General features: G+C 34.7%; 1 non-coding gene across 1 annotated transcript; it reads left to right on the top strand.

Moving 5' to 3' along the window:
- The first annotated feature begins 6,977 nt into the window (after positions 1 to 6,977).
- On the top strand, positions 6,978 to 7,084 carry LOC141694811 (small nucleolar RNA R71). The gene has a single exon (XR_012564093.1). It is a non-coding gene; the product is annotated as a small nucleolar RNA R71 (small nucleolar RNA).
- The last annotated feature ends 20,626 nt before the right edge of the window (positions 7,085 to 27,710 follow it).

The following is a 27,710-nucleotide window of genomic DNA, read 5'->3' as shown; positions in this document are numbered from 1 at the left end:
TGAGAAATTTTTTGCATGTAATAGACATTTATCGGCATTTTTGCAGGGATGAACAAAGGATGTAAACCAAATAAAAGGGATTCCAAAATCTAGTACACACGATGCACTGTAAATCTAATATAAACTTACTGCGGAATTTTGCTGCAGAAGATAGTCTTCAGGTTTTAAAGTCAGTGGTGCACCTCCATAAAAATTGAATTTAACTGTAGGAAATATTTCATAAACACTGGAATAAGAATGTTGCACATTTTAAATTGAGAAGCAAACAGAGGAGTCTCAAAGGACTAAAATTTTCAAGAAGATGATTCATTTATATGATGACAAATGTTAGGAAAAACCTCTCAGTGCACAACTATTTCTGCTTTTATTTGCATACTTGTACCGCTATTTGTCCATGGACCACCTAGTTCTTGTACCAAATTTACTACTAATTTGATAAGAAACACAAAACATTTTAAAGACAATTAAGAATTTAATAAAAACATAATGAAACCCTTACCATTCTTTTTGTAGGTACTTGAATAGCTAGACTTATACTTGGAATGGAAGAGGAAAGCAACCTGCATTTACATATAAAGTATAAGTTCTGCAAACGAAATACCAAGAAAAATAAACCTTTTCTATCTTTAGAACATAAAAAATCTCATTGAGAAATAACACTTTGCAGAGGGCACCCAAAGATTAGAACTTCCAGTGTCAAAAATCACAGTAAAAATCATAGTACCAATACCAATCTCATCGTAATACTGAGTATCCATATGATTCCTTAACTCAACAATATCAGCATCCGCATCCCCTAAATTACCACGAAGACCGTAGTTCCTCCCAACAGAAATAAATAAATAAATACATTGCTTGCCAACAGAAATAAATAACCAAAACATTTAGCTACATTTAAAAAAATGAAAAATTACCAACTTAGACAATAATGAAATAATTAAAAAGATGAAAAATTACCCAATTTAGAGTAACATGTTCAATGTAACATTCACAAATAGAATAATCACATAACTAACTAAAAAAAATTAAAAATTGGGGTTTCAAACACAATTTTAAAATTGGGGTTTAAAGCTTACTCGGTTCAAGCTTTGACCTCCCACTTAGCTTTAACCTCCAACTTAGCTTTAAACTCAGCCTTGAGCTTTAAACTCCGACTTTAAAAACGCTCTGCATCCCTTTTAACTTCGATGAGAGCATAGAGAGAGAGAGAGAGAGAAAGAAAGAGAGAGAGAGAAGCGAGCACATAGATAGAGCATTCAAGCAGAAAGAGGGAGAGATCGAGAGCACAGTTGAGCAAAGAGGAAGAGAGAGATCGAGAGCTGCTCTTCAATAAAGGTGAGAGAGGAGAGAGAGAAGTTTTTAATTTGTTAGATTTATGTTTTATGTTTTAACAGTGTATGAATTTTATTTTAATGTTATGTTGAAAAGAGGGGGAGATCTGTGACATAAATTTTTTCAATGAAAAAATGAGGGGGAACTTTAAGAGGGAATGAATTATTTGGCTAAGGAGAAAATAAGGGAATCCCGCTGGATAATTTTTTTTAAACAGACTTATAACACTGGTTACGTTAAAAAAACTGATGTCTATCTTATAAAAAGACATCGGTTGATTGAAACTGATGTAAAAAAACCTTTTATATCGGTACCAACAACAACCGATGTTTAAGAGGTGATGGTTATTCTACTTTTTCTAGTAGTGAGAGAATTGTGTTGAGAATTTGAGAAGTGATGGAGAAGTTTGTGTATAAGCTTGTGTATATATAGGAGGTTGGAAGAGAATTAGATATGGAATAGAAGTAGGAATAAATTATGGGAATAGTGGGAATAATGGGTTTGATTTGGAGAGGGAAATTTGGGATGTGGAAGAGTAAAATTCAGGTAGAAATTGATTTTTGGAATAAGTCCCCAATTTTCTCTTTTCCCAGCTTTTAATTTTTTTTTCGGATTCAAGGGTCAGCGCGGCCGCGCGCTACCACAGCGCGGGCGCGCTGTGCTTCTGACTTGTCAGCGCGGCTGCCCCGCCAGGCAGCACGGGCGTGCTCTGTTTCTGGAAAAGTGGTGTGGCCGCCCCCTTCCTCAGCGCGGGCGCGCCGGCTACTATAATTAGCCCTGAAATTTTTTATTTTTTTGATTTTTTTTGTCCTTTTCTCCTTTCTTTGTTCTTCCTTTATCTACTAATGTATAACAAACTTGGGTTGCCTCCCAAGAAGTGCTTGTTTTACGTTGTTAACTTGACGTAGAAATGCGTGATCACACAAAAAATAAAACGGCACTAACCGCCTCGCGGTTTTCCGTTTCACCATAGTAATGCTTCAACCTCTGACCATTTACCTTGAATGCTTGGCCCATATCATTCTCAAAAATTTCCACCGCTCCATGTGGAAACATAGTTTTGACAACAAATGGCCCTGACCACCTCGACTTCAACTTTCAAGGAAAAAGACGGAGATGAGAGTTAAACAAAAGAACTTGTTGCCCCGACATAAATGATTTGAGCACTGGACCCCTATTGTGCCACCTCTTGACTTTCTCCTTATACATTTTGTTGTTTTCATATGCTTGTAGTCGAAACTCTTCGAGTTCATTCAATTGAAGCATCCTCTTCTTTCCAGCTATATCCAAATCAAGATTCAACTTCTTCAAATCCCAATACGCTTTATGCTCGAGCTCCACCGGCAAATGACACCCCTTACCATAAACCAACTGAAACGGCGACATTCCCTATGGAGTCTTGTATGTTGTTCTATACGCCCAAATAGCTTCATCAAGCTTCAAAGACCAATCTTTCCTTAATGGACACACAACCTTCGCTAAAATGCGCTTGATCTCTCTGTTGGATACCTCAGCTTGACCATTCATCGGAGGATGATAAGCCGTAGCAATGCGATGATTCACAATATACCTTTGCATCATAGCAGTGAACTTGCGATTGCAAAAATGCGACCCCTCATCACTGATTATGATTCTCGGAGTTCCAAATCTTATGAATATATGCTTATGAAGAAAATTAAGCACTACCTTCGCATCATTTGTTGGAAACACCTTGACTTAAACCCATTTTGAGACATAATTGACCGCCAACAAGATATAAAGATTGTTACAAGATGAGACAAATGGCCCCATGAATTCAATTCCCCAAACATCGAAGACTTCAACCTCGAGAAGCACATTCAGAGGCATCTCATCCCTTTTGGACATATTACCCACACGTTGACATCGATCACATTTAAAAGGAACTGATGAGCATCTTTAAACAAAGTCGGCCAAAAGAACCATGCTTAAGGAATACGAGTTACTGTATTTTCTCCACCATATTGTCCTCCATAAGCCGTTGAGTGGCAATCTTGCAAGATCCCCCCCCCCCCCGTTTCTTTGTAAGGAATACATCTCCTGATTATTTGGTCAGCTCCTTGTCGAAAAAGAAATGGCCCATCCCACATATACCAGTTCACTTCATGCAGAAACTTCTTCCTTTGAGCGTACGACAAGTCGGGAGGCATGATATTACTCACAATGTCTGCAAACCACGGTTCTTCCTCTTTCACTCCATACAGCTGCTCATCGGGAAAAGACTCATTTATTAATGTCTTATCAAGTGAACTTGCACTTGGTACCTCTAAACGAGAGAGATGATCAACGACTTGATTCTCAGTACATTTTCTGTCCTTGATCTCCAACTCAAATTCCTAAAGCTAAAGAACCCATCTAATCAATCTAGGCTTCGAGTCCTTCTTCGAGACGAGATATCGAATTGCAGCGTGATCAGTGAAAACTATCACCTTCGTCCCAAGCAGATAAGATCGAAACTTCTCAAAACCGTAGACAATAGCCAAAAGTTCTTTCTCCGTAGTAGTATATTTCAGTTGAGCACCATTTAGAGTCTTACTAGCATAGTAGACCACATGAAATATGTTATTCTTTCTCTGCCCAAGAACTGCTCCAACTGCAAAGTCACTTGCATCGCATATCATTTCAAACGGTTCAGACCAATCAGATACAGTTATGACAGGTGCGGTGATTAAACTCTTTTCCAAGAACTCAAAAGCAGTTAGGCACTCATCATCAAACTTGAATGGAACATCTTTCTCCAGAAGATTGCACAAAGGTTTAGAAATATTTGAGAAGTCCCTGATGAACCGCCTATAGAAGCCCGCATGACCAAGAAAACTGCGAACTCCCTTAACAGATATTGGTGGGGAAAGATTTTTGATGACCCTCACATTGGATTTGTCCACCTTAAGACCCTTACTAGAGACCTTGTGCCCAAGAATAATGCCCTGTCGCACCATAAAGTTTTATTTCTCCCAATTGAGAACCAGATTGGTCTCAACACTCCTCTTGAGAACGTCGCCTAGATACTGCAATCACTCATCAAATGAATCACCTAACACAGAGAAATCGTCCATGAACACCTCCATATTCTGACCAAACATGGCAGAGAAGATTGCCATCATATATCTCTGAAATGTGGCTGGTGCTCCATATTAACCAAAAGAAACCCTTCTAAAGGGGAAAGTACCAAATGGACAAGTGAAAGTAGTCTTCTCCTGATCTTCTGGAGCAATGCAAATTTAATTATAGCCAGAATAGCCATCCTGAAGACAGTAGTAATCATGCCCAGTCAATCTGTCAAGCATCTGATCAATAAACGACAAAGTGAAGTGATCTTTTCTCGTAGCCTTGTTCAGCTTCCTGTAATCCATGCAAACTCTCAACCCCGTGACTGTTCGAGTAGGAATGAGCTCATTCTTCTTATTAGCAACGACTGTGGTACCGCCTTTCTTTGGTACACACTGAACTGGACTCACCCAAGAACTGTCAGAAATGGGATAGATATCCCTACATCTAGCCACTTAAGAATTTCCTTCTTCACGAATTCCTTCATGATATGATTTAGCCTTCTTTGTTGCTCAACAGTAGGCTTGCTACCTTCCTCTAACAAAATTTTATGCATACAATAAGAAGGGTTGATTCCGTTGATAACTGCTATCGTCCATCCAATTGCCAATTTAAATTCTCTCAGAATTCTCAAGAGTTTTTCCTCATCGCTACCTGAAAGGTCAGATGCAATAATAACTGGAAAAGTAGATGCATCACCTAAAAAAGCGTACCTTAAATGTTCAGGTAAAGGTTTAAGCTCAAGAGTAGGAGCTTCCTCAATAGATGGCTTGAGGTGCTTAGGAGATTTATCCAGCTCCTCCATTCCATTAGATTCAAAAGGCATATCCATCTTCCTCTTCCAGGGAGAAGCATTCAGAAATTGTAACTGCTCATCCCCTTCATCATCTTCACTATCAGAATTCCCCAACAAGGCCTTTTATAAGGCATCAGACCTTAGAAATTGATCAAGTTCTGAAGTAGCCACAGAATCGACCAAATCCACCTTTAAGCACTCCTCATTTTCCATAGGAAATTTTATAGCATTGAACACATTAAAAGTTAAATCCTGATCCAGCACTCGCATGGTGAGTTTACCCTTCTGCATATCTATCAAGGTTCGGCCATTCGCCAAGAAAGGTCTTCCCAAGATTATGGAAATCTTCTTATCCTCCTCAAAATCAAGAATTACAAAATCAGCAGGAAAGATGAGTTTATCCACCTTGACCAAAACATCCTCAACAATGCCTCGTGGATTAGTAATAGAACGATCGGTCAACTGCAAAGTCATATAAGCAGGCTTTGGATCCAGCAAGTCCAACTTCTTGAAGATTGACAAAGGCATAAGATTGATGCTAGCTCCCAAGTCACATAAGCATTTGTTAAATGACACATTTCCAATGGTGCATGGAATAGTAAAGCTTCCAGGATCTTTAAGCTTCGGAGGCAACTTCTGTTGCAGCACAACACTGCATTCCTCCGTGAGAGCAACAGTCTTTAAGTCATCAAGCTTTACCTTCCGAGAGAGAATACCTTTCATAAACTTCGCATAACTAGGCATTTGTTCAAGAGCTTCAGTGAAAGGTATGTTGATGTGAAGTTTCTTGAACACCTCCAAAAACTTCTCAAACTGATTATCCAGCTTTTTCTTCTGCAGCCTCTTAGGAAAAGGAGGTGGAGAATAGATCTGTTTCTCCCCTGTATTACCCTCAGGAGGAGTGTGCTCAAGAGTATTCTTCCTTGGTTCCATTTCTTCTTCCTTCTGCACTTTTTCTTCTTCACCCTCAACTTCAGATTCTAGAGTCTTAGCTTTTTCAGGATTTACAACCTTACCAGACCTCAATGTAATTGCCTTAACATGCTCCTTAGCTTCCTTCTTGCCTGGAACTTCAGTATCGCTTGGAAGCGTGCTAGGTTGACGATTCAGTAATGCATTAGCAATCTGCCCAATATGATTCTCCAAGGTCTTGATAGACACAGTTTGGCTCTTGCACATGAGCCTCAACTCCTCCAATTCTGATTTTTCATTAGCTTGCGGTAAATACTGAAGTTGAAGTTATTTCCAAGGGGCATATTACGGTTGTTGAAAACCAGGTGGATTATACTGCTTTGCTGTGTATGGTTGATAAGGTTGTTGCACCGTATTCTGATTGTGGCTCCAGCTGAAGTTATGATGATTTCGGTTATTGGGATGATAAGTGGCTGGAGCTTGCTATTGTGATATCTGAAAGTTGCTCAGAAATTGAGCTGATTCGCTAGAAATAGCACACTGCTCAGTTTTATGTGCCCCAGCACAAAATTCCCAAACACTACTCATTCGATTAACTCCATAATTAGCTAAAGAGTCCACTTTCATCATCAAAGCTTGAAGTTGAGCAGCTATAGCAGTAGCTGTATCTACTTTTAGAATTCCTGCTACCTTACCTTGCAACATTCTTTGCGTAGGATTCTGGTATTCATTAGCTTCCATGAGCTCAATCAACTCATAAGCTTCATTATAGCTTTTGGCCCGTAAGGCTCCACCATATGCTGCATCGAGCAAAGGACTAGACTGTGCGCCCAAACCATTTTAGAAACAATTTATAATCATCCAATTAGGCATGCCATGGTGTGGGCACTTCCTTAGCATATCCTTATATCAATCCCAAACCTCACACAGAGATTCTCCAATTTGCTGTGTAAACTGAGTAAGAGCATTCCTAATTGAAGCAGCCTTCGCCATATGAAAGAATTTAGTGAGAAACTTTTGAGCAAGGTCCTCCCATTTGGTGAAAGACCCTGGTGGTAGAGAATTTAACCAACACTCTGCTTTATCCCATAGAGAGAATGGGAAGAGTTACAGCTTGATAGCATCTTCAGTCACCCCATTGAACTTGAAAGTGTCACAAATCTCGATGAAATCCCTGATGTGCATGTTGGGGTCTTCTGTAGGAGAACCCCCAAACTGAACTGAGTTTTGTATCATCTGAATCGTGCTCGACTTGATCTCAAAAGTGTTAGCCGAGATGGTTGGTCTGATGATGCTCGACTGAATATCATTGATCTTAGGCTGAGAATAGTCCATCAAAGCCTTAGGAATTTTTGCTTGATCTTGGTTCCTCGTCTTTCTTTTCTTCTTCTACTTTCTCTTCATCCTCAAAAACTTCCCTTCGAATCACTACAGCTTCCTCATCGGCTTGATCTAGAGTTCTCTTACGAGCCCGCAAACGCGTATGCATACACGCTCGCTAGAGTACCTGAAACACGATAAGGAAAAGAGTAGGTAAGTAACAATGTCCGAGTCAATGAACTTTATTGATCACTGATGACAAAAAAATAAACTAAAAGTTAACACCGAGTCCACGGCAGTGGCGCTAAAAACTTGTTAGGGCTGCGCTAAATTACACGCAAGTATACACGATCGCAAGTAATATAGAATTATTTCTAGTTCGTTCCCACAGAGACTGGTTAGGTTAACTTTGTGATCAATGCACTTATGCAACAATGATATGGCTATTATTCAATGCTAAGACGAATAACAAATTTTGGTTTTGATTATACTAAGATTAACTATTGAGAATTATACTAGAGAACATTAACTAAGAGATTAAAGAAAGTTGAATAATATATAACACAAACATGGGACTCTAACTTCATTAAATACTTCGTTCAATAGCCTTTTCGTTCTTAACCTTAGCATGTAATGATGATGACACTAATCAGATAACACGAAACTGATAAACGCCAACTTTCGTTGTATGAATACCATACTACCAGACATCCACAAAAGAGATAGAAGCTGAATAGATACCAATTATATTGAGGCCCTATATGTCTATAGAATTTGACAACATAACGGTTTAATGCACAAGTATTCTATCGTGATTACATAGGGAAAGTAAAATGGTTAAAATTACCTATGCATCATGCATAACAAATACATGAACCTATGCTAGCATGGCAAGTTCTAAACCCTTAAATTCACTTTCACCTCATTTAAGATTAACACGCTATCTTATAAGTTCGCGACGCTCGTAAGACGAATAAGCACAACCAATACTATTTTATCATACAATCACCACATACTAAGGCATCGAAACAAATTAACTACAGAAATCCATAAATAAATCCGCTAGAACCCCACGATAACGATTAGCCCATAATCGGACTCATCATCAACGTGGGTTCCCATGAAAGCAATGTATAATAAATGTAGTCTTTATTAAATAAATAATAAACAAAGTACGTAATCCAGAGTATTAGGTTCGACAAAACAAGAAACGAGAATCCAAGATTACAACTTAGAACAGAGATTCACAAGAATAAACTAGATCTTCGCCTTCGTTGAATTATGCTATAGGTCTTCTTGTCGTATTCTCCTTAAGCTCCGTTATGAAAAACGTCTTTTTATTGTCTTTAAATAGCAACTCAATTAATCCAAAAGCCCAGAAAAACAGTCTTCTAATTGAAACAGGAATCTGGAATCCCGACCTGGCACGACCGCGCGCTTCACAAGCGTGGGCGCGCTGACATTCTATTTCTCTGGCGCGGGCGTGGGATAGCAAAGCACGGGCACGCCGGTCTTCTGGAAAAACTGAAATTGTCTTCTTTTCTTGCTGCAATGGGTTGGTCTTCACGAGCCTTTATTCCTTGGACACCATCCTAACACCAAATTAGCATCAAATCAATGCTAATTCACCTGAATTCCAGATTAATGCCTAAAATGCAAAAATATTAAAAAACACATTAAAACACCAATAACTTGAGTATAAATATATTAATTAAGAGTTTTATGGAACGTTATAAAGTGTCATAAATGTCACTCAACACTTTTCTGTTGTGAAAGCTACGCATAGCTTGAAAACAAGGAAACTAATCTGTTGACCCAAATTTGATTTCTTTCACCATTCTTGCAAGTACATGCCTCAAAACTTAAGTTTTGGAAAATTTCGAGGATTGATCTTTATGTGCTAAATCAGTTGCTGGTTGATATGCAAAATATCTGAAAATCGAGGCTTAAAAAAAACCAAGAAAAGGTCAAGTACAGAAATGCAAGTTTCTCACAAACTGTGTTACCATTTTAATCACTCGGCCCACCTAAAAATAAACCTGGCCCAAATAATTTGTAAATATTTGACCCAAAACAAAAAAATCTTTTTTTTTCTTTTCCTTGTACTTGCGCGTGAGTTCTGAACGAAGAGAAGAAAACAGGGGTGAGAGGTTTGGGAATTCATTTGTCATTATGTCAGAGAACATGTTTTATCTGGTCTTATTTGCTCAGTTTATATTCCCAGCAATTAGCAGTATGCTGATGTTCTGACCAAGGGTTTTCTTAGACAATCTCATTGACACATTCTTTCCAAATTAAATGTGAATCAGGCACATTCAATTTGAAAATTGGGGGAATATTGCATTATATGTAGCTTATCAGATAAGTAGTTGATATTAGTGTACAAGTGGGTGATATGTCATCCCACATATTATAACAGAATTTATTACCAGCTTAGCAGTATATAAGCAAAGCTCCATGTATCTTCTTATTCAATTCAGTTAAACAACTCTTGTATAGTTTCTGCAAGATATGAAATGTAATTTTCTTTCACCGTCAATAGTTTTATTGTTCTATAAATACTCATTCTAGCACTAAACGAGAGTGTTCATGTAAACTCAAAAATTTTATTTTCTCCTTTAATGGAATGATCAAATGAAGTTAATTGATGATTAATTTGCGTTAAATTTGTAATGAATGGTGTACTTCTTTTGGACACAACAAGTTAAGTAATAGTTACTTAATATTTAACCCACTATATATTTTATATTTTGAGACTTTTATACCTGAAAATCTAAACTTTACCAAATATTATTAGTTTGGTATAGTATTAAAATATTTGATTCTCATAATTCAATTAAAAATAATGTGATTTAGTATTAAAATTAATTTCTAAAATACATAACATATATTTTCATACTAACTTTAATATACCATACAAATTCATACATCATTTTAAATATTTTAAAGAGTTCATAGACCAAAAAAACTAAAAGAACTATATTTTAGGGTAACTGATCAAAGGCAAACATTATCTCAAAATATAAAAAATCAAAGGCAAACATGATAGTCAAATATAATTAGAAGACATTGTTTTATATAAATTACAGTTTTTATAGCGTCCCTAACTTCTTCCTTTATCAGTATTTTTTTGGTAGAATAAAAACTAGGATATGTTTTATATTCTTTTGCAAGAGTCATGACCAGTGTCTTGGAAAGAATTAAGAAGATTTTTTCAATTCTGTAACTTTTTTTTACTAATTAAGTTCTATAACTTCCTATGTCGTTTACAATAAAAAATGTGAAATTCTTAAGAAAACAGTTTCCAGAATTCTAACTCTTTAGAATTATTGTGTTAGGTTTAGTTGTGCTGGTAAATTTTAAAAATGATATGAGAGTTCCTCGACTATAAATAATATTAATATTTATTGTTGACACGATTTGAACCTGAAACTTGAATAGTGTATAAATAATATAAATATTTGTTGTTGGCGGAGTTCGAACCTGAGAGCTTGATTGGTGTAAAATAATAATAAATATTTGTTGTTGGCTGGATTCGAATCTAGAAACTTGAGTATTGTATATTCTTTTAGTATTTTGATTTAACTTGATTAAAAAGATCCGACGGTCATAAATGGGGATTACCAAATCAACCAAAAAAAGAGACTAAATTATACATCATTCTGATTATTATAGTATATCATAGATAGCATAGATTTAAGCTTGACAAGGATGTCGACATAATAAGGTGTTGTTTTGTAACATCTCACTATATCTAGAATGAGAATATGTAAGACCTTTATATTGATAAGTTTTGACGATTAATGTATACCAAAATATGTAGTTATTTTGAACTAATGGTTTTATATATTTTGAACTTTTTTCTCTCTATATATGTGTATATTTATATGTTTATGTGTATATTACATATAACAAAATTTTAAGAAGTCATTTTTTATGGAGTCTAGCATTCTAAAATTTAAAAACAAAAAAATAACTTTGGGGTGTATATGGTCCAAGTTGTAGTGTTAAACAAGTTCTGTAATGTAACATGTATCGTAGAATAATATGTTTTGCAATGTTTTACTTGTAAAATGTATGAGATTTTGCAGATTTTTAAACTATGCCATATTTGGCCTCTAGCAATACCCAAAAAAGTGTAAAAAATGGCCAAAAGTTGTTACCTAAAGCAAAAAATTGGGCTATGGTTATATTTTTTGAAAATTTCGTGGTGTTGGATTTGCTCGTGCTATAATAGGGGTCTATGATATCATTTTTTGATCCTTTGGTAACATACCTGTAAATGTAACATTATAACCCATATGGTTACACTTTCAGTATCTATTATTACAAAATAAAGGTGTAACCACAGATCTAATGCACATATGTAAACCTTTAGTAACACTACAAAATGTGTTACAATAAACTCTTTTGAAACACTTTTTTTGCTATTATAACACAATATTTTAAAATAATTAAATTCTTTTGGTAGCAGGTTTGTAGCTTATTGTAACACTTTTTTAAAAAACACTCTTGTATCTACTGTAAGACTCTTTCATTTATTGTTACAATTTTCCATATTTTTCCAACATTAAAATATCAATTGGTTGCACTTGTTAATTTTTGAAATGTAATAAAATCTGAATCAACTTGCAACTTTAAGACTTAGAATACATATTTGAACTTGGGAACCGTTGATAAAAGTACAAGTTCATCCCAAAAAATAAAAAGTTTAAGAAACCAAAATAACCAAAGTTCTAATTAATTCCATCCAAAAGCCACCAATGTACTAGTTGTAGCTAATTGAAATAAGTGAAATGTTCTAACATCTTGCATAAACTAGTAAGTACCATGCATCAATTAGTTCCCAACAGATTACATGCGTACTTAAATAAAATATAGTTCTGCTAATTAAGAAACATGTCGATCAAACATCAATAGTGTCATTATCTCCACTAGAGTTTCCATTTCCAGTACTAGAGTTGCCAGAGTTGCCATTTCCACTAGAGTTTCCCTCCCCAAAGTTAACCTTCAGTTCTGAATTCTTCTCACCCAACTTTCTCATCGTATCCTGAATTTTTCTGTCAAATTTTTCTTCCATCTCCCTTTCTAGGTGAGCATATATCTTTCTTGTAAGTTGTGCCTCTTACTGATCATATTGAACTATGGATGAAGTTGAAGCCTTTGTCATGGCTTCTTTTATCTTACAAACCCTCATAACAAGAAAAGGCGGGTTATGCTCCTTGCTGCCATAAACCAGTTTATTCGCAACTTCAACATTTCCTCCACCTTTGAGAATCTTGTAATGTCATCCTGTACAAAACATTACGGCCAAACAGACTAAAAACCGTTTAATATAACCAGCCGGATCTCATAAATGAAACATAAAATAATCTAACAAATATCTCCATCACTTGGCTAAAAAATTACCAGCATAATTTCAGATCAATCACATTTCTACTTCAATACCACTTTCACGTGTAGATTAAAAACTCTTTAACCAAAAAGTCGATAAGGCAACCCAAATAATACCAAACAATTCTGTTCAAACGGAGAAAATAATTGCATAATTAGGATGTTTAATACTTAAATGAAAAGTGAAGGAGAAAAAGTTAAAAGAAAATGAAAGGAAAATACAAAAGACATAAGAGTGCTATAAATCATAAAGATATGAACTCCAATGACATGAAAACAGCTCAGACATTTCTCTATTAAACTGACTTGAACAAACTACTCGTAAAAAATATAACGACATTTTGTTGATTTAACACTTATATTAACATTTGTGTACCCTATTTTAAAATCAATCTATTCTGGATTGTTGTCAACTTGAATGAATATTAGATTTCAAGTGAACAAATACTCGAACAAGTACCCAAATGTTACATATTGAAAATTAGGGTATTTGAATGATAGCAGGTCAAAATCGAACAAATACTCGAATGAGTAACCGCATGTTAAACACAAAAACTCGGATAAATATTCAAATTTTTAAACACATCACCGAATATAATCAATTTCCATTTTCGGTAACCTTGCTTCACACCGGTGTTCTATTTACTTCTAAGTTAAGGGAACATCACATTTTATTTTTAACATTTTTTGTTTAAAAATCAACTTTCAAGCTTATCCAAATATTATAGAAAAAACAAAGTTATTTCTTCTAGGAAATGTTCAATTTAGTAAAAGGTAACTGAGCCAGGTTCTAATTTAAGAAAATTAAATGATATGGGGATGAATATTTAATTTCTATTTATTGAAAAATTTTATATAAAAGCAACCTAGCTAAAAAAGAAACCCAGATGATCATAACCATAAAAAACAATAGTTATGACCAGCAAAGATGTCATACTGATTTCAAAGCGCTTAACCAGAATTTAAGATTTACTTACAATTTTTTCATAACCGCCTCAGTGGGGACCTTGTACTCGCGCTTGAGGTCCTGCTTGCGGGTTTCTATAAAAATATGAGCATCTGATATTGGTGCCTGAGGTTTTTTATCAGGATTTTCATGATCAACCAGTGGTTCCTCATCAGGATTCTCAGGGACCGCCGCCTCCTTTTCAAGTATCTTCCATAAATAATGAAATAAGTAATGTATTACATACCGGAAATTAGAAAAACAATGTCGTAGCATTTTATTACATTTTATTGCAAATTTGGGCAAAAATCCTAGGACCAATAGTATATGTCTCTTGTACTTTACTTCATACTTTCTATTTTTTTAGCCTTTTCCTACAAACAAGGACATAAAGCGATTAAAACCATACACATATTTCACTAACAAGGACTGTTGTTTGATGTTATTATTACCTGTACTTTCTCATCAGCCCCCTAATTTAGAAGTATCTTAAAGTCAGTAAGAGGAATGTGGACCTATTTTTCAATCTCTCGTCATCTGATGTATAAGCAGTATAATGGCTAGCCTTCACGCGACTTTTATACGTCCTAAAATGATCAATCATTCCTTTGATCAGTCATATCTACATAAAAGAAAAAAATTATCAAATTTTCTTTTGCAACTAAATTTTATAATATTAGTACCAGATTTATTGGGTTATATTTTATTCTTTATTTTCATGCATTTTGGTTACACCTGTCCCGTAAAACCTTAATTTACAGAACCAGCCCCTAAAAAGCTAATTAATTCATATACTATAACTAGCATATATACTTATTTATTACATAATATCACTTGTACACTGAATATATAATTGTTTATTACCTAAACTAATATTATAGAAGATGGTAAAATAAAATGGAGGACATATTACAGTAATGACAATAGTAATTTCGCATATATCATTGAACATGCTCTTATAGTCTTATCTAAACATTTGAAAACTAAACCACTAATATGAAACTACCCATCTAAAGAGACAAGAAATTAGCCTCACAGTTGTAACCTATCGAGAGTACCCCATAAATTTTAGCTCAACGAACTCTTAAGCCATCTAAATAAAAAATTCCTACACTTGCCCCAATTTTTCACACACAGTCCAATCTACAAGACTTATACAAAGTACTACAAGTGAGTACTATTAGAAATATATTGTAGGCTTGATGATAATTCACCAAAACCCCTTAGTATATTTAATTGAATGATTTTGTAACTATCAACAGATAACCATACTTGTTCATCCGTTGACAGAGTAGCTTATATTTCAATAAGTTTTTGTAGCACATTTCTGTATACTGTAATAACTTAGAAGTTTAGAAGTTGTGCAATATTCTAAGTCATGTTGACTACTGGAATGATATGCAAAATAGGTTGGCTAATTGTAAATATTAGATGTCTTGTAATTTTGCATAAGTGAAACAATATCAACTGCTAAGAAGATACTTTCAACGGATAAACTACAAAGCTTCGACTGATGACTCAAGACACTTTCAACGAATGATCCATTAGAGACTCAATGGATAACTCATATGGAGTATCAACGGATAATATTGAACTCTCAACGGATAACCAATTAAAATAGAAGTTGAAAGTGACTTGACAGTCACATGGGTTGATTGCATACAAAAGGAATGTAGCAGCCCATTTGCAGGTTTGAGAGAACAAAGGAGCATTTCCATTTCTATGCTTGAAGAAATACAAAGATACTGGATAGAGAAATGAAGCAACTTGTGAATAAACTTTTATATTTTGTTTTATCTGTTTGTATTTTTCATGTGTAACTTGGTAACATATAAACCAAGTGTAGCAAGTAGAATTATTATCGGCTGAACTGAGAAATAGAAAAAACTACATTGGTTAGGAATTTCTCTGTTTTTCTTTTTTAAAACACTTGCAAGCAGTTGTGTACATTCTTGCATCACAGAGTTCTCATTCATATATATCTCTGGTGGAAGGATCAATCCACCAGAAAGTTTTTAAGCCATTGTGTTTACTCACTTTGTGTCTTGAATACATAAATCTTCTATTCCACACTTTTGCTTATTCAAACACTGATATATTTTTCAAAGAGATTTTATTATTTTGAAATATAACCAGAATTACATTCAAACCCCCCCCCCCCTTATGTAGTTCTATTGTTAGATTTTTAAGGAATAACAAGTATATATACACAAAATCAAGAATCATCAAATTCAATCATAATAAATGGGAAAAATTATACAAAAATAAACTTGTTAAATATTACAATAAGGGTTTTAAAAATCTAAAAAGACTTAAAAATTATTGATATATATACAAGTATTAAATGAATTAAAGAAAATAGTACAAACCAAAATCACAAACATATCAAAACACAAACTCATATATAAAATCACAAAAAAATTATAGATCTGACCTAACCCATGCCACTAAATTAAAAATAAGAAAAACCCTTAAACAAGAACTAAAAGCAGATAAACCCTTAAACCCCAAGCAAATAAGACAAGAAAAGAAGGCATACCAGAAGAAATGTTGAATAAAAAGCCCCAAACTATAAGCTCGATTGTAAATAAGGCCCACATTATAAGCGCTAAACCCGATTGAGAATAAAACCCCAATTTTTTGAACCCTAAAACTCTAATACACTTCAAGCCCCTAACTACTAGAACCATAATTTGCTCAAACCCGATTGAGAAGAATCTAAGCACTGAACCCTAAAACTCCGAACTCTAAAACCGGTTGCATGTTTTGTGTGTTTGTTTGATGAGAGGGAGTGAGCTTTAAGAGAGAGAGAGAGAGAGTGTGTTGATAGAGAGTTTATACGAGAGAGAAAATAATTTACTCTTTAGGTTTAGTTTTTAAATTTACTTTTTGGATAATATAATTGAGCGGGTTGTTATTTGGTTTTGGGCCGCCCAAATATGTCAAAATTTAGCCGCCCAATTAGTTTTTACTTTGCCACCTAAATTTTCACTTCTATATAACATTTATTTCATTATCAATGCTAACACCATTTTTTATGTTACAACATCAATTTTCTTATGTATATGGTAACACTTATTTCAATATAAATGCAAACACCTTTTTTTTATGTTACAATAGAAATTTTCTTATGTCTATGATAATACTTATTTAATATCAATGCCAACACCTTTTTGTTTATGTTACAACAATAATTTGCTATGCCTGTGATAACATTGGTTAACCTCTACTGCAACGTTAAAAAAATATGTTACCTTAGATCAAATATTAGTGATGTAAGGTAACGTTTTTGCTTGTAACACCATAAAAAGTGTTGGTAGAGGCCATATATGGTGTAATGTTATTTAAATAGCGATATTTATATAACATGATTTACAAAATAGTACGTTTTACAAAAACGCACATGTGAATGAAATTGTTTGCATTATGTAAAAGTTAATATCATACAAACTCAAATATTGTTACCTAGTAAAAGATAATTATTTAAGGGGGTTCGATACAATTATCAAATAATTCGATTATCAAAAAAGTAAAGTAAGAATAATTGGATCAAATAACTGCTTATTAAATCTCTTATAAACTGTTACAGAACACTCATAAGAAAATAATGTCCTTGTTAGATATAATTGATGATATCTGGACAGAAACTATCAGAAGTTCATATAAGGACTTATATCAGTATTTACTGAAGAGTGACGTCATCATTACTTATATCAATACTTGATGATCAGCAAATGATGTCATCAGGATTTGTCACTTCAGTAGATATTCGAGGAGGAAAAGGAAAACAGGAATTCAAGGCGGTGAAGGACTTTACCTCAGAAGCAATCATACATGGATAAGTTTCCTTATTCGATTTTATAGTTGTGCTCTATATAAAGCACATATTAGGTTCAAGCTATAAGCATTGCGAACATTATTACATCATTCGCATAACTTAGCAGCTCTCAAGGATATTTGTTCATCCTTTTGAGAGAGTACGTTTGTAATTTGTTTTTATCTGTTAATATAAAAACTATTGATTATGTTGAAGCTTTGTCGAATTGATTGCAAAAACTGTATTCACCCCCCCCCTACAGTTGATTACGTACCTAACAATTGGTATCAAAGCTTGCTGTTGATGTAAAAATAGTTGAAGATCAGAAAATCAATCCTTAATGGTAGAAAAAGAAGAACCACAAAATCCACAACCACCACCCCTAGCCACATCACATATTAGCAGCAACATGAGTAGGTATGAAGCCATCAAGGTGCCAATCCTGAAGATACATGAATATCCAATATGGAAAGTCAGGATGGCTATGTACTTGGAAGCCACAGATCCTGAATATCTAACATGATTTATGATGGTACTCATAAGCCAATGAAGGTAGTTGTTTCTGTTGCAGGACAACCAAAAAATATGATTGAAAAAGAAATGAAGGACTATAATCCTGAAGATCTTTCATCTATTATGAAGGATGCAAAAGTCAGACACATCTTGCACAACAGTCTTGATAGTGTTATGTCCAATAGGGTTATTGGATTTAAAACAGCAAAAGAGATATGAGATGCTTTAGAAGTAAAGTGTCAAGGCACAACTGCTATCAAGAAGAACAGGAGGACATTACTTACTCAAGAATATGAACACTTTGACTCAAGAGATAATGAGTTCTTAACTGAGATCTATGACATATTTTAGAAGCTGTTGAATGACTTGTCTCTTGTTGACAAGGAATATGATTTAGAGGACTCAAACTTAAAGTATCTTCTGGCACTCCTTGAAAAGTGGGACTATAAGGTGACATCAATAAGGGATAATTATGAACTTTGTGATGCACCTCTAGATGAGATCTATGGATACTGAAAACTCATGAACTAGAGATGGAGCAAAGAAGCAAGAGAAAAGGATCAAAGACTAGACCAGTTGCACTCTAAGTTGAAGAGAAGCCAGAAGGGAAAGTTAGGAGAAAAGGCTACTCCAAAGGAAAAGCTATGATTGCAAAGTTAAATAATGAATCATCAAACTCTGATGATGACTCAAATACTGATAATGAATCAGATACTAACAGTGATCATGACAATAATGAAGACATGAAACAAATGGCTGCTCTACTGGTTAAAAGCTTCAAGAAAATGGTCTACAAGAACTTAAAGAAAGGAAGAACATTTTCCAGAAAAGGTTCCAGTTCCTCAAACTCTAATAAGAGAAATAATAGAAGAAGTAATGATAGGAATGAATCAAAATCTGGAAAACTTGACAAGTCAAAGGAAAGATGCTACAACTGTGATGGAATTGGACACTTTGCAGCTGACTGCTGAAAACCCAAACCTGAGAAGAAACAAGCCTTAATATCAAAGAAGAAAAACTGGGATGATTCATCATATTTAGATGAAGAGGTCAATTATGCTCCCAGGGCAAATGCTGATACTAAGGCTGACAATGCTGAATTAAAGGTACCTCAGACTACCCTTGCTTTTGATACTGATGATATTTGTGAATTAAGACTGTTTCTTATAGCTCTGCATGTTAGTTATAGGGATCAAACTTTAGAGAATAATAGAATTAAGAGTGAAAACTCTAAGTTAAATAAAATGAATGATCACCTAGAAAATGAGTTGCTTTCCATGCTAGAATTTCAAAAAGAAAGAGATAATGTTGTTTATGTTAAAAAATTTGTTAGAAAAGCATGCTTATCTAGAAAAGGAGTTAGCTAAAGAAAGAGAGGTCATTAAACGTTGGACTAACTCAGGAAAAACAACTCATGAATTTTTAGAGAATGGCTGTTGGGGATCAGGATTAGGATATGCTAATAGATCTAATTCTGATTATAAAATTGAAAAAGAAACTGAGAAAAATAAACCAGTAAATACTGATACAAAGGTCAAAATGAATAAGGTTCAGTTAAGACCATTAAGTTTAATCCAAATGCTGATGCTGTTAAATCAGTTAATAAGGTAGGATCAACCTCAGTACCTAGATCAAACTTAATTACTGAAAAAAGTGAATAAGTTCACACAAAATCAGTCAATATTGGTTAAATGACTCAGAAACAGCTTAAACAAAATCTGAAGAATTTACACATGAAAGACAAGGAGAAAAGGCCTAGGAAAAATAGAAATGGCAAGGTAGGTGTTAATAAGAATGGCAATTATGTAACTCCTCCCAGTGCACTGAGAAAGGCATGTTTGAACTGTGGTAGTACTAATCATCTTGCTAATTCTTGCAGGAAGAATAAAGAGATAAATAATGTTCCTCCCAAATTAGAGTTTAGGAATAGAACTTCCAGATATAAACCATAATGTCCTTGTTTTCATTGTGGTAGTGTTTGGAACTCTATTTATACATGTAAAGAGTATCACAGTTTGTATTATGATTATTACGAACTGAAACCCTCTTTAAATAAAGCAAAATCTGTTTCTGCATGTGTAAATAATGATAGTAAGGATGTTAACATAAACTCTGATAAAAAGTCTTCTGCTGTAGATGTTAATAAACTTAAAAAGGCCAAAGGATCCAAGCAAGTCCGGGTCCTTAAAAATACCAATTGATTTCAAATACTGATTGCACGGTAACAGGAGGAATACTCTAGTCTTGGACAATGGATGCCCAGGACACATAACTGGTTATAAATCCCTGCTATCAGAATTTGAGGAGAAAGCTTGCTCAAGTGTTTCTTATAGAGATGGCAAATTAGGAAAAATCTTAGGATATGGAAAAATCAAAGTTGGAAATGTCATTGAAAATGTAGCTCTGGTTGCAGGACTCAAGCATAATCTGATCAGTGTGAGTTAAATATGTAACAGAGGTTACCATGTGAACTTCTATAATGAGTATTGTGAAATTGTCAGTAAGACTGATGGTAGGATTGCAATGACTGGTGTAAGACATGGTAGTTTATATGAAGCCATGGTCTCCATAAATACTGATAAATTAGAAGTTTGTCTTCTTAGTAGAGCATCTGTGGAAGACAGCTGGAACTGGCATTTAAGACTTTCTCACCTCAATTTCAATAATATCAATGAACTTGTGAGGAAAGATCATGTAAGAGGATTTCCCAATACAGTGTTTACTCCTGATGGCTTGTGTGACTCATGCTAGAAAGCCAAGAAAAGGAAAACATCTTTCAAGAGTGAAACTGAATCCTCCATTCTTGAACCATATAATCTACTTCATATTGATCTCTTTAGTTCAGTAAATGTTATGTCAATTGCCAAGAAGAGGTATGACTTGTAATTGTTAAGGAATATATAAGATACACATGGGTGTATGTTAGGAATATGTTGTGAACTTGATGATAAGTTGAACAAAACACCTTAGTAGATTTAACTTAGTGTTTTGGTAGCTGTTGACGGATGTTCTACAATAGTCTCGATGGATGAATTTTATATTCCCGACGGATGACCACCGAACATCCATCGAGAGTGTAGCTTATGTAATAATAATTCTAGTAGCACATGTCTGCAACCAACAATGTATTAGTTGAATAGATGTTGTAGGATTCTTTAAGTCATGTTGAGTACTAGATTGATATGCAGAATAGGTTGGCTAATTGTAAATATAAGATGTCTTATAATTATGTATAAGTGAAATAGAGTTAAGTAGCAGAAAGGCTCCCGATGGATGATCTACAAAGGCTCCCGACAGATAATCAACAAGGATTCCGATGGATGACCAACATAGTCCCGACGGATGATCATATTCAAAAGAGCAGTTAACAGTGACAACACAGTCACATGCGTCGGGTGTTTGCAAATGGAATGTGGCAACCTAATTGCAGGATTTAGAGAATAAAGAAGCATTACCATTTCCATGCAATTATGAAGATATTCAAAGATGCTGGATAGTGTAATGAAGCAGCATGAAATTAGATTAGAAACAATTTTTGTTTTACTTCTTTGTCTTTTTATCATGTAATTTGGTAGTATATAAACTAAGTGTAATAAGTAGAACAAACAATCAAGTTAGTAAGCATTATTTTCAGAGAGATCGAAAAAGCTGTATCTGTTAAGCATCTCTTTGTAATTCTGCAAGTTCACTTGTAAGCAGCTGTGTGCTACTCAAGCATCACAGAGTTCTCATCTTAATATATATATATATGGTGGACAAGTTCAAATGCATCCGAAAGTTTTAAAGCCTTGTATTTTATTTCTTTGTGTTTGATTTTCATATCTTTACCATTCCGTAATATAGAAAAATCTATATAGTTATATTATTAAGTAAGAACAGTTTTGAAATCAGAAAAAGAAACCAGAATTATATTCAACCCCCCTTATGGAATTCTTGTTGCATTGTTTGGGAATAACAATTGGTATCAAAGTAAGCTCTTGAAGTACAAAGAGTGTAAAGATCACCACAATAAACAAGATGAACAGAAAATATGTTGGAGTAAAGATTCTATTTCTTGACAAAGACAACTATCACCATTGGAAGATGAAGATGCACCTGCATCTCCTATCTCAAGATGAAGCATATGTGGACTGCATTGAGAAATGTCTACATGTCCCTATGAGAGCTGCTACAAGAAATGAAGCATCAGTCCCAAAGCCACAAGCAGAATGGTCAGATCCAGATAAAAAACAAGTTCAAAAGGATAAAAAGGCCATGAATATTATGTTTAATGGTGTTGACAATGACGTATTTGACAACATCATAAACTGCAAGACTGCTAAGAATGTCTGGGATTCAATTCAAGTTATTTGTGATGGAACTGAGCAAGTAAGGGAGAACAAGATGCAACTCTTGATTCAGCAATATGAGCATTTCCATAATGAAGAAGGTGAGTCACTCACTAACATTTTCAGTAGATTTTAAAAACTACTGAATGTTCTAAAACTGCATGGAGGGGTCTATCAAAGAAAAGACTCAAACCTCAAATTCCTTAGATATCTGCCAAATGAATGGAAGCCTATGACAGTCTCATTGAGAAATTCTCAAGATTATAAGGAGTTTACCTTGGATAGACTGTATGGTATCCTAAAAACCTATGAGCTTGAAATAGAGCAAGATGAGAAGATGGAGAAAGGAAGAAAGAAGGGAGGTTTCATTGCATTAGTTGCTGAGCAAGAAAAGGAGAAGGAGATAAAGGTTGAAGCTGTTGAATCTGCACCAAACTTAAGAGTTTATAAAGGCAAAGGAAAGGGACTAGTAGATGAACATGAAGACCAGCTTAGTCAGGAGGACATGGATGACATAAATGAGCATCTTGCTTTTCTATCCACGAGCTTTGCCAAGCTCAAATTCAAGAAGAATTTTGGAGCAACCAAGTCAAACAAAAACATGATTGATAAGTCTAAATTCAAGTGTTTCAAGTGTGGTTTGGCAGGTCATTTTGCTAGTGAGTGTAGAAAGCCTAATTTTGGTAAAAAGAAGTTTGAGGCTGTTGATTATAAGAAGAAATACTTTGAGTTGCTCAAGCAAAAGGAAAGGGCTTTCATTACACAAGAAAATGACTGGGCTACAGATGGATTCGAAGAGGATGAAGATACAAGCTATGTCAATCTAGCACTTATGGCCAAATCAGATGAAATAGAGACAAGTTCATCAAGTAATCAGGTAATCACTACCAATCTAGCTCATTTATCTAAAGCTAAGTGTAATGATGCCGTAAATGACATGTCTAGTGAGTTATATCACCTGCGTGTTACACTCAAGTCTCTCACTAAAGAAAATAATAAAATTAAAGAGAACAATGTGTTTTTAAGTAAAAGAAACAATGTACTAGAGACTCAATTTGTTGAGTTCGAAAAATTGAAAATAGAATGCAAGATTGCTAAGGATGAACTAACTGAATCCTTAAAGAAAGAGAAGATTTTAAGAAAGCAACTTGAACGAGAACAGGAAGTAATTAAGGCTTGGATATCATCTAGAGATGTCCATGCTCAAATTACTAAAGTTCAAGGTATAGAATCTTTCTGTGATGCACCCTGGAAAAAGAACAAGGAGAAGCTTGATTCCAATCTGGTTGAAGGACTTTCAATTGATGTGGATTCGACGGATGATGAAAATTATCCGTCGAATAATTAAAAGGATTATCTTTCAAAAGATAATGAGTCACATCCATTGAGTATAAGTAAACTAGTTAGCAAAGCTAAGTTAGCTAAGTTGAATGAAAAGTATGGATCAGTTTCTAAGAACTTTGTTCCAGGTTAAACAAGTCAAGTGAATAAGAACAAAAGAGTCAATGTAGGTCATATGTCTATCAAGCAATTGAATGACAGATTGGAGAAAATTGAAGTGAAAGCAGAGTCAAAAAGGAAAAACAATAGAAATGGGAAAGTAGGAATTAACAAACATAACAACTACACCCCAGATAAATATGCACCAAGAAAAATATGTGTTAAATGTGGTAGTGTAATCATTTTTCTGTTAATTGCAAACTTGCTATGCCTTCTCCTATATCTGCACCACCTTCATTTCCTAACATGCCTGCAATGCCTGTCAATGTTTTGCCTGCACAGAATCTGAATGCACAATTTGCCAATATGCCATTTGCACCTAATCCTTATTATGCTGCATTTAGTATGGCTCAAATGCCATTTAGAATTCCTTACTGGAATAACATGTTTGCACATAGCATGCCTTTTCATGTTAATCAAAATGTGCATGACAATTCTGCTTTAATGAATGGTTTCAAAGGTCTAACTCAAATGACAAAGGATGAATCTGAAATACCCAATTCAAATGAGGTCAAACCTAAGAAACTAAAGAAAAAGGCTAACAAGGCAGGACCCAAGGAAACTTGGGTACCAAAATCAACTTGATTTGATTTTGATGTGTGCAGGGAAACAGAAAGAATATTTGGTATCTGGATATTGGTTGCTCAAGGCACATAACTGGTGATTTTACCCTGCTCACTGGCTTTAGAAGAAAGAGTTAGCCTAAGTATTAATTTTGGAGATGACAACAAGGGTTATATTGTGGGGTATGGCTTCATTTCAAAGGATAATGTCATCATTGAGGAAGTTGCCCTAGTGGATGGTCTCAAGCACAATTTATTGAATATCAGCCAACTTTGTGATAGGGGCAACTCAGTTACTTTTGATACAGAAGCCTGTGTTGTGACTTACAAGAAAAGTAACAAAGTGGTTCTCACTGGAGTGAGAAAAGGCAATGTGTATCTAGCTGACTTCAACTCAACAAATGTAGAATCTGTAACTTATCTTCTCAGTAAAGCAAGTCAAGATGAAAGTTGGCTATGGCACAAGAAGCTGTCCCATCTAAACTTCAAGACCATGAATGAGCTAGTCAAGAAAGAATTGGTTAGAGGTATTCCTTAAGTGGAGTTTTTAAAGGATGTATTGTGTGATGCCTGTCAGAAAGGAAAGCAGATTAAAGCATCATTAAAAAAGAAGCTTGATTCAACAATTGAAGAACCTTTGCAACTATTACACATGGATTTTTTTGGACCAGTTAATGTGTTGTCCATCTCAAGGAAAAGATATTGCTTAGTAATTGTAGATGATTTCTCAAAGTTCTCTTGGACATATTTTCTAAAATCCAAAGATGAAGATAGTGAGATTTATCATCAATCACATAAGGCAGGTCAACAATCATCCTGATTTCAAAGTAAGAAGAATCAGGAGTGACAATGGAACTGAGTATTCTGTGATGAGATTATTTTATGAAGAGAATAGGATTATGCATGATTTTTCTGCAGCTAGAACTCCACAACAAAATGGAGTGGTGGAAAGGAAAAATAGATCTCTCATTGAAGCTGCAAGGACAATGTTAGAAGAATCAAAGTTACCGACATATTTTTAGGCTGAAGCTGTGAATACTGCATGCTACACTCAAAATGTTTCTTTGGTCAATCAAGAAAAATGCATGACACATTACCAATTGTTCAAGAATAGGAAGCCAACTCTAAATTTTCTTCATGTCTTTTGATACAAATGCTGCATTCTAAGGAATCAAACTGAACAGCATGGAAAGTTTGATACTAAAGAAGATGAAGGAATTTTTGTTGGATATATTGTTGGAAAAGCATATAGAGTCTACAATATTAGAACAAACATTGTTATGGAATCTATACATGTTGTGTTTGAAGATAAGAAGATTGAAGGACTAAAGATGAAGGTTTCCATGATAGCCTCAAATTTGACAATGTTGAGATAATTTGTGATGACAGTGATGATGATAGTGATCAAGAAATAGTTGCTAAGGATAATGCAGAAAAGTATATCCCCAGTGATGCATAAAATTTAGCATCAGTCGAGGTACAAAATGGATCATCCATCGGAACACAATTAGCTTCATCCGTCGGGATACAAAGTGCATCATCCGTCGGAACAATCAGAGAAGCTGAGAGTCAAAATAGATCACTTATAGAAAGAACTCCTTCAAATCAAAGATCCACAAATTTACAGGGAGTTTCTTCTAATCAAAACTTAGTCACACATCAAGACAATGATGAGGCCTCTTATCTAGAGCTAATCTACCACAACAGAGAAAATGGACTAGAGATCACCCTTTTGAGCTCATTATTGGTGATGCATCTTTTAGAGGTCCAACAAGAAAAACAAATCAAGAAGAATGTCTTTATAACAGCTTTCTCTCAAAGGAAGAACCAAAGAAGGTAGAAGAAGCTCTGTTGGATCCTGATTGGGTCCTAGCTATGCAGGAAGAGCTAAACCAATTTAGAAGGAACAAGGTATAGAAGTTGGTACCCAAGCCTAAAGGAAAGAATCCAATTGATACCAAGTGGGTATTCAAAAACAAGATGGATGAAAATGGCATAGTTGTAAGGAACAAAGTTAGATTGGTTGCTAAGGGCTACTGTCAACAAGAAGGAATAGATTTTGATGAAACTTTTTCCCCTGTTGCAAGACTTGAAGCCATCTAAATTTTCCTAGCCTATGCAGCCCATGCCAATTTCGAAGTTTATCAAATGGATGTCAAAAGTGCCTTTCTGAATGGAGATTTGGAGGAGGAAGTCTATGTCAGTCAGTCTAGCTCCTGGTTTTGAAGATCCAAATTTTCCAGAATATGTCTACTATCTGTTGAAAGCACTTTATGGATTGAAGCAAGCACCTAGAGCCTGGTATAATACTTTGTCAAAGTTTTTCTTATAAAATCACTTCACAAGAGGTACTGTTGACAAAACTTTATTCTTTAGAAATGTTAATGGCCCTAGCATACTTGTTCAAATTTATGTAGATGATATTATATTTAGCTCTACAGATGAAAAACTTTGTAAAAAGGCTGCCAAATTGATGCAAAGTAAGTATGAAATGAGCATGATAGGAGAACTAACTTACTTTCTTGGTTTACAAGTTAAGCAAGTTAGTGATGGAATATTCATTAGTCAAACCAAATATATTTATGATCTTTTAAAGAAGTTTGATCTAATGGATTGCACATCTGTAAAAACTCTCATGACCACTGCAACTAAACATGAATTAAACACTATTGAAAAGTCTGTGGCTATTTCAAGCTATAGAGGCATGGTTGGCTCACTTTTGTACTTAACAGTTAGTAGGCCAGATAAAATGTTTGCTACTTGTCTATGTGCTAGATTTCAGGCTGATCCTAGAGAATCTCATTTAATAGCTATTAAGAGAATTTTCAGATATCTCAAGGGTACACCAAAACTTGGAATTTAGTACCCTAGAGATTCTGGTTCTGATATAACTGGTTATTCAGATGCAGATTATGTAGGTTGTAAAATTGATAGAAAAAGTACAATAGGAACCTGTCAATTTCTAGGAAACAAGCTGGTATCCTGGTTCAGTAAAAAGCAAAATACAGTTTCTACTTCTACAGCTGAAGCTGAATATATTGCTGCTGGCAGTTGTTGTGCACATATTCTATGGATGAAAAACCAATTGTTAGACTATGGTCTACAAGTGGATAAAATTCCTATTTTCTGTGATAACACAAGTGCAATTGCCATTAATGAAAATATAGTACAATATTCAAGAACAAAGCACATAGACATCAAGTACCACTTCATTAGGGAACAT

Source organism: Apium graveolens, chromosome 10 (genome assembly GCF_009905375.1).
Source record: "Apium graveolens cultivar Ventura chromosome 10, ASM990537v1, whole genome shotgun sequence".
NCBI lineage: Eukaryota > Viridiplantae > Streptophyta > Magnoliopsida > Apiales > Apiaceae > Apium > Apium graveolens.
This window is presented reverse-complemented; position numbering and strand designations above follow the sequence as displayed.